The following is an 8,052-nucleotide window of genomic DNA, read 5'->3' as shown; positions in this document are numbered from 1 at the left end:
TGGGGGGGTGCTACAGTGTGGGCCCTTCCTAAAGCCTGAATGAGGTGGGCATCACTGAACTGCTGAGCTGGAAGAAACTCGTGGGGCCCCTCCCTGACATGTGCTCTGCTCCCCCAAACTCCCTCACAACAACACTGCACCCACGACCAGGTCTCTTCTCTCCCCAACACACTGGAAGGACCACTGAGGAGAAACCCCAATTGTCCTCTTCCTTAGAAAATCTCCATGTCCTATTACACATAGTCTAAGTGCTATTTTCTGCTACAGCCTATATTTATCCCTGGAAAGGAGAGACTTAGTTTATTTTCTAATGAATACACTCATAACAAACACAGCTCACATTTAATGGGCGTCTACTATGTGGCAGATACTATATATTTAATACCTCTTTTAGTAATTTATTACCGCTTTACGACAATCATATGCAGTGCTATCATGCCCATGTTTCAGATGAGGAAACTGAGGCTGAGAGCACAACTTATATGGCTGGTAACTTATAGATCTGTCTGGTTCCAAAGTTCAGACTCTTTCTATACACGATGCATGCACTATGCCTATTGGTATCTACAGTAACTTAAGTTTTATATACTTACTTTAAAGCAATAAATACCCAGTTGTGTTTATAGACTGTATTTCTTTAATTTTACTCTGCACAAAATTTACATTAATGTGCACGACTTTGCTTATACACTTTGGAAGACTCTGAACTTATTAAAAGAAGGTTGCCATCTGGAAATTATTTGGCGGGAGGAGGATGGTTCTTGAAAACCTACAGCACCTGCTTTAAATATTCCGAGTGGTAGCAAACCTTCATCCTTTGAATGCAGCAATGACCTATGGAAAATGGGCCCAATAAAGTGCCCCTCCCCCTCAGCACGTGTGTTGGGCTGGGGGTGGAGGGTGATTTCTTCCTTCTTCGTAAATACCCAGTCTTTACCTTCATTGTCCTGCTCTTGTGTCATTGATTACACTCTTCTGTGTTAGAAGCAGCAGCAGGTTAGCAGATGGTCAGTGAGTCCCTACCCTGAGTCTTTCCTATGGGCTCAGCCTGCTGCAAACCCCTGCCCCATGGCCACCTGCCACCCCGAACACAAGCCTACAACCTGCCATGGCCTTCACTGCCAGACCTGACTGCCCACATGCCCTCTCCATCCCCAGCACATGCCTCTCCTTCTTTCTTCCCAGGACATGCAGTCGCAGCCTTCTTGTCAGCACCCAGCTGCTGGGTGAGGGAGCAAGAAGGATCCACATAGGTGGGTGAGTCTGAACCCCCCAGATAACAACCCTTTGAAGATCCAGCCCAGTGTACATGTCCTGCAGTCTCACCTTCCCGAGCCCCCGTCCAGTTGGTGTCTCCCTGTCCCCTCCCAGCCACCTCACTCCATGTCACCTGCATAACCGGTGGACACTGAGTTTCTTAACCCCAGCACTATCTGAAGGACGGTGTGCCAGCCTGGGAGCCTGGTGGCTTTGGTGAGAATTCAGATGAGAGAGCCCAGGTAGATAGAAGCTGTCCATCTAGCAACATTATCAGAGAAATTGTGGCCACAAGAAAGTGACATTTATGCACAGCATTGGGTGTGTAATAAATACAATGCACTATTCCAGTTTCCAAAGTGAGCCCAGTGCCTGAAAACCTCAGGGCTCATGTACAATAAATTAACATGATTAAAAACGAATTGGTAAACCATCACAATTAAAAGGAATTGCTGCGGCAACACCTCTCAGGTAAGAAGGGGCTGCGGAGTGCCAGCAGCCAGTACCCAGGGCAGGCCCCAGGTAGGGGTGCTGATGACGCCTTGCACTTCCGGAAGGCTGCCCGCTCCCAGGAGCACCTGGACAAACAGTCGTGCAGCAAGTGAGGGCACCCACTGTAGGGCCCACTTAGGCCCCAGCTGGAGGGAGTGCACCGCCTCCTCTGTAGGATGTGTGAGGGGCCTGGGACAGCCCCACAGCCACCACCGCACAGGCCACGGGTGATGCTCTGACAACACTGGCTGGTCAGACACTGATCTAAGTGCTTCACCTGCATCTACTCAGTTACTCCTCACAACAACTGGATGGAGCAGCTGCTCTTCCTCTTCCTAGTTTACAGACGAGGAAACTGAGCCACAAAGAGATTAAAAAAAAAACCTGTCCAAGGTCCCAGAGTTAGTAAGTGAGAGAGGCATGACTTGAAGCCAGCTTTACCTAAGCGCAGTTAGGTACCTGCTTCTGTTGGACTGAGTGCTGCCTGGCCCAGACTGTCTCCTTTTTAAAAAATGTAAATTCTCTGCGAAAGATAAAGAGTAAATTCCTAACCCTTCAGTTCAAATAAGTTAACTTTCTCTACACCTTTTGATAACCCATTGTGACCCTCAGTTTCTATTCTCACCTTGACAATTTTCACATAAGGACCATGAGTCAGCCTCCCAGATATGCCATGGACTCCCCTTCTAGGATGTGATGTGAGGAAGGAAAGGAGGGTGGAAGAAAGAATCACAGTCTCCATTTTATAGAGGAGGAAGCTGAGACCCAGGAAAGCCATGACTCAGATCCCTCCCACTGAGCTCAGGCTCGCCCAGCCCAACACAGGGGATGCAGGATGCAGGATGCCTGGGCTGCAACTCCAGGTCCCTCTATCCTGCCTCTCCATTTCCTGCCCGCCCTCAGCCAAAGTGAGGCAAAGCCCAGATTGGCACGAAAGCCTGGAACAGGAGCCTCAAGGGCACATCCATGCTGACCCAAATGTCGGAGACTCCCCAAAGCATTTCCCACGGCTGCCCAAGCCCAGGACCCCCACAAGACCAAGGCCATGTGTCCCTGGGGGCTCAGCCAGCCAGGAAAGAAGTCCAGAAGCCCCGCCCTCGCCAGCCCTGGCACTTGACTGAGCTCCGAGAGACAGCCAGTCTCTTCTGAGGAGCCCCTGGGTTTCCCAAAACACACAGCGTCCCACCGCCAATTTTCTTCCTCCCTCCAGGGGTTTGCTCCCGCGGCCAGGCCTGCTGTGGACTCAGGACAGGAGAGGGGAGCCCTTCGACCATGTATTCTGGGCAGCAGGCGGCTGCTAATGTTAACTGAGAGAAGGCAGGCGCTGTTTTCCTCTTCTTTCCCACCTCAGTTATTGTTCCTTCCCAAATTATTCAAGGACAGAACCCCTGGGCTTATGAAGAAGATAAAAAACAGACTTCCGAGGCTGCCTTCAAAGCCTCATCTTGCCCTCCCCACCCAGCTCCACACAGGAGCCTCCACCTCCTTACCATCACGCAAGAGCCCAGAGCTCCTTGCCCTCTCCAGGCCCAGCAGCTCCACCCACTGCCTCAACCTCTCTCCTCTCTTCCCAAGCTGACCCACCCCTTCCTGCAGAACCAGATCAGAGCTCTGTCCACCAGCGAGCCTCTCCTGGGTGCCACTGCCCACACAAGCACCTCCTTATTCAGGGTCCCATGGCACAACTCTCTGGCACCTTTCACTCTAGCCCTCGATTGGGTCGTGCCTGTGTGTGATTACTCAGCTCTCTGAGTCAGTCTCTTGGCCCAAACAGCGAGGGAGTCAATCTCCCTCTCTCCAGCCTCCCCTCACTGCCCTCTGCAGGGCTGGGCAGAGCAGTCACTCCAGAAAGATTTTAATTGGAGGTCTGGTCTCTGTTAGGGGAGCCCCATGCTGATGGAAGCTGTTTTCAGGTGGTTCCTCAACAAAACCTTAGAGAACCAGATACCTCTTGTGCTCCTAGCCCTAAGGCCAGGGCATCACCCAGCTCTCTGGCCATCTACCCCCTTCGGCACCCTGGCTTCACAAGGACCCCTTTTCCCTCAAGGCTGCTACCCCCATCACAGATCACCACACACAGTTTGGATTGTTTTCTGTTTTCTTGCACGTGAATGTGGAACTCCTTGGGCCTAGAAGATACTTATCCATCTGTTGCCATTCGCTGTTCTGGGGCTTTTCACTGGGTGTGACTTTGGTCTCTCTAACAAGACAGCCCGATTCTTCCCAGGTCTGTCCTTTCTCTGCTGCTTCCAGTGGGAGAGTGGAAGGTCTAGATCAACACAAGAATGACTGAGTGGTGGTGCTTCTAAGTCAAGCTGCTGTGTGTGTCCTAAACTACTTGCTCTCATCCTGGGCTCGGAACTTCTGGGACAGAGTCTGCCTGGGGCCCTGCAGCTCGCCATTCTTAGAGTCTATTTGAATGAATACAGCATTGCCCCCCAAAGTCAGATTAGCCATTGGTGTCTAGAAACTCCAACCTGTACCTACTGTGTGCCCTTGCCTGTCAAGGGGGGCTGCCGAGAAGAGGCGGGGCCAGATGACTTGGTTCCTGCTCTCCACCAGTTCTCAATCTAGATGGAGAGAAGATTCACAGTCAGGAGAGCCAGTGCCGGTCTGAGGGTATGTGGCCACGGCCAAGGCTGTGGAATGTGGTTCAGTGGGTGCCAGAAGGAGGGGAATAATGGTGGCCAAACTGGAGGGAAGCTGAGCACAAGAGGGCCTCCTCCCTCCTTGAGGAAGAGGGGCAGCAAAGGAAGTGAAGAGCAGGGGGCAACGGAGAGGCCTGCACACGGACACCACCTGAACCACGATCCCCACCACACGGGGCTCCTTACATCCCCAAAGATGAATCAGCAACAAAGTGTAAACCCCGAATGAAGACAGCAAATGAGAAGCAACTGTTCCCAGCTCCCCCTTCCATTTGCCAGCCGTCTCCCTCTCAGTGGATGCAACAATTGTGGCCATGAAGTGGCACTTGGAGAAAAAGTTTTAAATCTGTTTAAATGTCACAGTGAGTAATACTTTGCCCCCATCTTCCCCTAATTACATTTCTCTTTGATGATTTAAGGTTAAAAAAAAATTTAACTCAAGTCTTTCTAGACTATCAAGGGCAAGGAGACCAAAGCACCAACCTAACCATGTTCCTTACTCTTTTCTCAGGGGTCCTACTCCTTTATGGCATTATTCTGAGACACCTGTCTGTGTTATTTTAACCCTAACACTATGCTGTGGCAGAGAGGTGGGAGCCGAACAGATCCCGCTCTGCGGCTTTAAGAGATCATGCCTTGGCAGAAGTTGCTTCTGCCCCAGGAAGCTGGGGGGGAGGTGGGGTATCTCACCACACACCTTCCAGAGAGCTGAAAGTTGATGAATGTGCTACCCCTTAAGGGGAGACAGCCCAGATCCAAAATCAGCCACTCTCAGGTGGGAGAGAGGGGAGAGTGAGGAATCTTCCCTACGGATGAAGGGGCTCTCCATAACTTCAGGTCCAGGGTTCAGATGTGGAGGGAGAGAGGGAGGGGGCCTTGGTGCAGTGGGGAGGAGGTACAGCCCTGGAGGGAGTTGGAGCTATACCTCATGGAGGAGTCTCTGTGGGTATCTGAAATAACCAGATGCCCCCTTTCAGTAACAACTCGACTCTCCCACTCACTCCTGCCCAGGGGTTGCTTTTATTTATGTATTGGCAATTACTATTATTAATGAAACACCTGTGAATAATTTACCTGAACCTGGGGGGAAGGAGTTAAGGTGAGGTCAGAAAGAAGTGGATGTGAACTTCAGCCCCCTCCCCTGTGCAGGTCCCTCTTTTCCCAGCCCCCCTCAGCTCACTTTCTTTACTTCCCCTTGTCCTCACTTCACTTTGTGGGGAGGAGGAGTCAGGGAGAAAAAGAGACCTCAAGGAGGAATTACTCTCCTAAACTCCCCTGTTAAGGCAGAAATTACATTCCACTCCTTTGTGAGATTCTGGGAGTTAAGTGTCCGTGCCACAGGATGATGTTGGAAGAGATGTTTTGAACAAAGTTATTGGCCTCTGCTGTCCTGTGGGAAAGGGGAAGAGGGGGTCTAAGCCGAGTGGGTGTACATACACACAGACACAGACACACACACACACACAGGCAGAGTGTGGATATAAACAGGGTCTAGGTACACATCCACAATGCATCCACACAAGCACCCACAATCCTGACAAGACATATGCACACACCTCCAAGCCACCAGCTCCAACCGTCTGTGTGCCTACCAGGGACGTGCTGCCGTTATTACAGCACTTCACAGGCACACCAAGCCTACAGCCACATGGCAAAGAAGCTCTGTGTGTGAGTTTCTGTTCCATTCCTTCAACTTGGGCTTTTCTTAGACCATCAGATAACACTGGATAACGTAAGCCCTGAACCGAGTTATGAATCAACTATACTTACACAGGATTCCATCGAGCAAAGGCAGGAGTATCTTAAAATAAAAGGATGAAGTTCCACAGATCTCAGAACTGTACTTGCTGTTTGGTTTGGACCCTGGATCCTCGGGGAGAGGTGACCCGGGTGGGCTCGGGGCCTGGGGCAGCGGAACCTCGGGGCCTCCTCGGGCCTCCTCCCGGCGCTGGAGAGCTCGGCGGTGTGGCTGTACCAAAGGAGCTTGGTCTCAGGTTTCAGGCAGCTAGGGTCTCATTTCTTTAAATAAAATTTTAAACATGATGTTGTCTAGTAACATCACGTAACCCGAGGGCAAGAAAAGAGAAACCCAAAACACCGGAAAGGGGCCAGTGGCGACCAGGACAGGGTCAAGCCAGCAGCTTTGCCCTGCAACCCGCGAGGGAGCAGGCGCGTTATTTTAATTTGCCCGGAAACCGAGAAGAGGCTGCCCTAGAAACGCAAATGTGGGAGAGCAGGGGTGCAGGTAAATATCATTAAAAGGGGAATCTATCTACTCTCCCAAGCCAAGTTCACCACCAGCGTTCGCCCCCAGAGGCGGGGCTGCTTGAACCCGGCTCCCGCGCCAGCCACTCCCTCTCCCGTGCAGCCGACGTTCTGGCCCCGGCGGGCCTGATGGGGAACCTTACGGAGTCCGGGCTGGGCGGCCGGGACCCTTTGCTCTCGCCCGCAAACGTGACTCCCAGCCTCGCACTTCTGGAGCGGGAGGTGCTGCAAACGAAGCCCGAAGGGGCAAAGCACGCAGTAGGAATCTGGGTCCGGCCGCAGCCCGGAGAGCGATTTGGGGGTTTTATTTCTTTGATGGTGGATTTAGGGAAAAAAAAATTTTTTTTTCAATTTGAACCAGTAAAGCAGACAAGGGCAAAAGCAAGCCAGTCCCCCGTGCTGGCTCACCGGCCACCGCGCCCAGAGCCTGCCTGCTTCCCAGCCGGGCGAGCGGGCCGAGGCGCCCGGCTCCTACCTTCCTCCCGCCAGCCGCCTGCCGGTCCAGCCGCCGCGCTTTGGGGCGGGGAGGCCGTCCGGGACGGAATACCCACCTCCAGCCTTCGCGGGCGGGCTGGGACGAGGGTCGGGCCCCGAATCTCTACGCCCCGTCCCCCCAGCGCTGCCCAACCGCTCCCCAGACCCGTCCTCCCCAGGTAGCTCGGGTGGCGGTAGATGCCGTGCGGGAGGGCGAAGATTTGGGGCTGCTCTGTCAGGTTGGGGATGCGAGGAGGGAAAAAGCAGAGAAAGACAGTGAGAGCGCGCGCGAGAGAGAGCTCTTGTCTACAGATTTATCCACATAACATATATTTATGTAGCATTTTTTTCTCTCGACACTGATCAATGCGCACTCGGATCGCTGGGCGGACTTCCTCCAAGCCGGCTCGCTTTTTCAAGTCTAAATAAAGGGAAACAGATGGGAGAAAAAAAGCGCCCATTCCACCTTCGCCGCCGCCCCGCCCGCCGTCCCTGCCTTTGCTTCGCCCGCCTGGCGCTCTAATAGAGCGCAGCTCAGGGGATAACGCTCCCCTACATACCCACACGAAAATGAAAATCAATGTTTTTTAAAAAAATCAAAAAGTTGCACCTGCTGCTATTACAAAAAGAACCCCCGAAAGGCAAAGAGGAAGGCAGCCAGCCCCGTTCCTAACTGGTACCCGCTCCCCGCGGCCGCCGGGCCCGGAATCTCAGCGCCTCCCGAAGAGCCATGCGCCTGGCGCTATTTATAGCCGGGGGCCGTCTCGGACTGTACCATCGCTGCTCGCCGGGGCCGCCGACAGGGGAGGCACGGCGGGGCCGGCGCCGCCCCACGCCACCCTGCTCCCGGCCGCCGCCCGCCGCCGCGCTGAGCCCCCCCGCCTTAATCTCGCCCTCCCGGCCCCGCGCCCCCCCC

The sequence above is a fragment of the Lipotes vexillifer genome, unplaced genomic scaffold (genome assembly GCF_000442215.2).
Source record: "Lipotes vexillifer unplaced genomic scaffold, Lipotes_vexillifer_v1.1 scaffold90, whole genome shotgun sequence".
In the NCBI taxonomy this organism is placed as follows: domain Eukaryota; kingdom Metazoa; phylum Chordata; class Mammalia; order Artiodactyla; family Lipotidae; genus Lipotes; species Lipotes vexillifer.
This window is presented reverse-complemented; position numbering follows the sequence as displayed.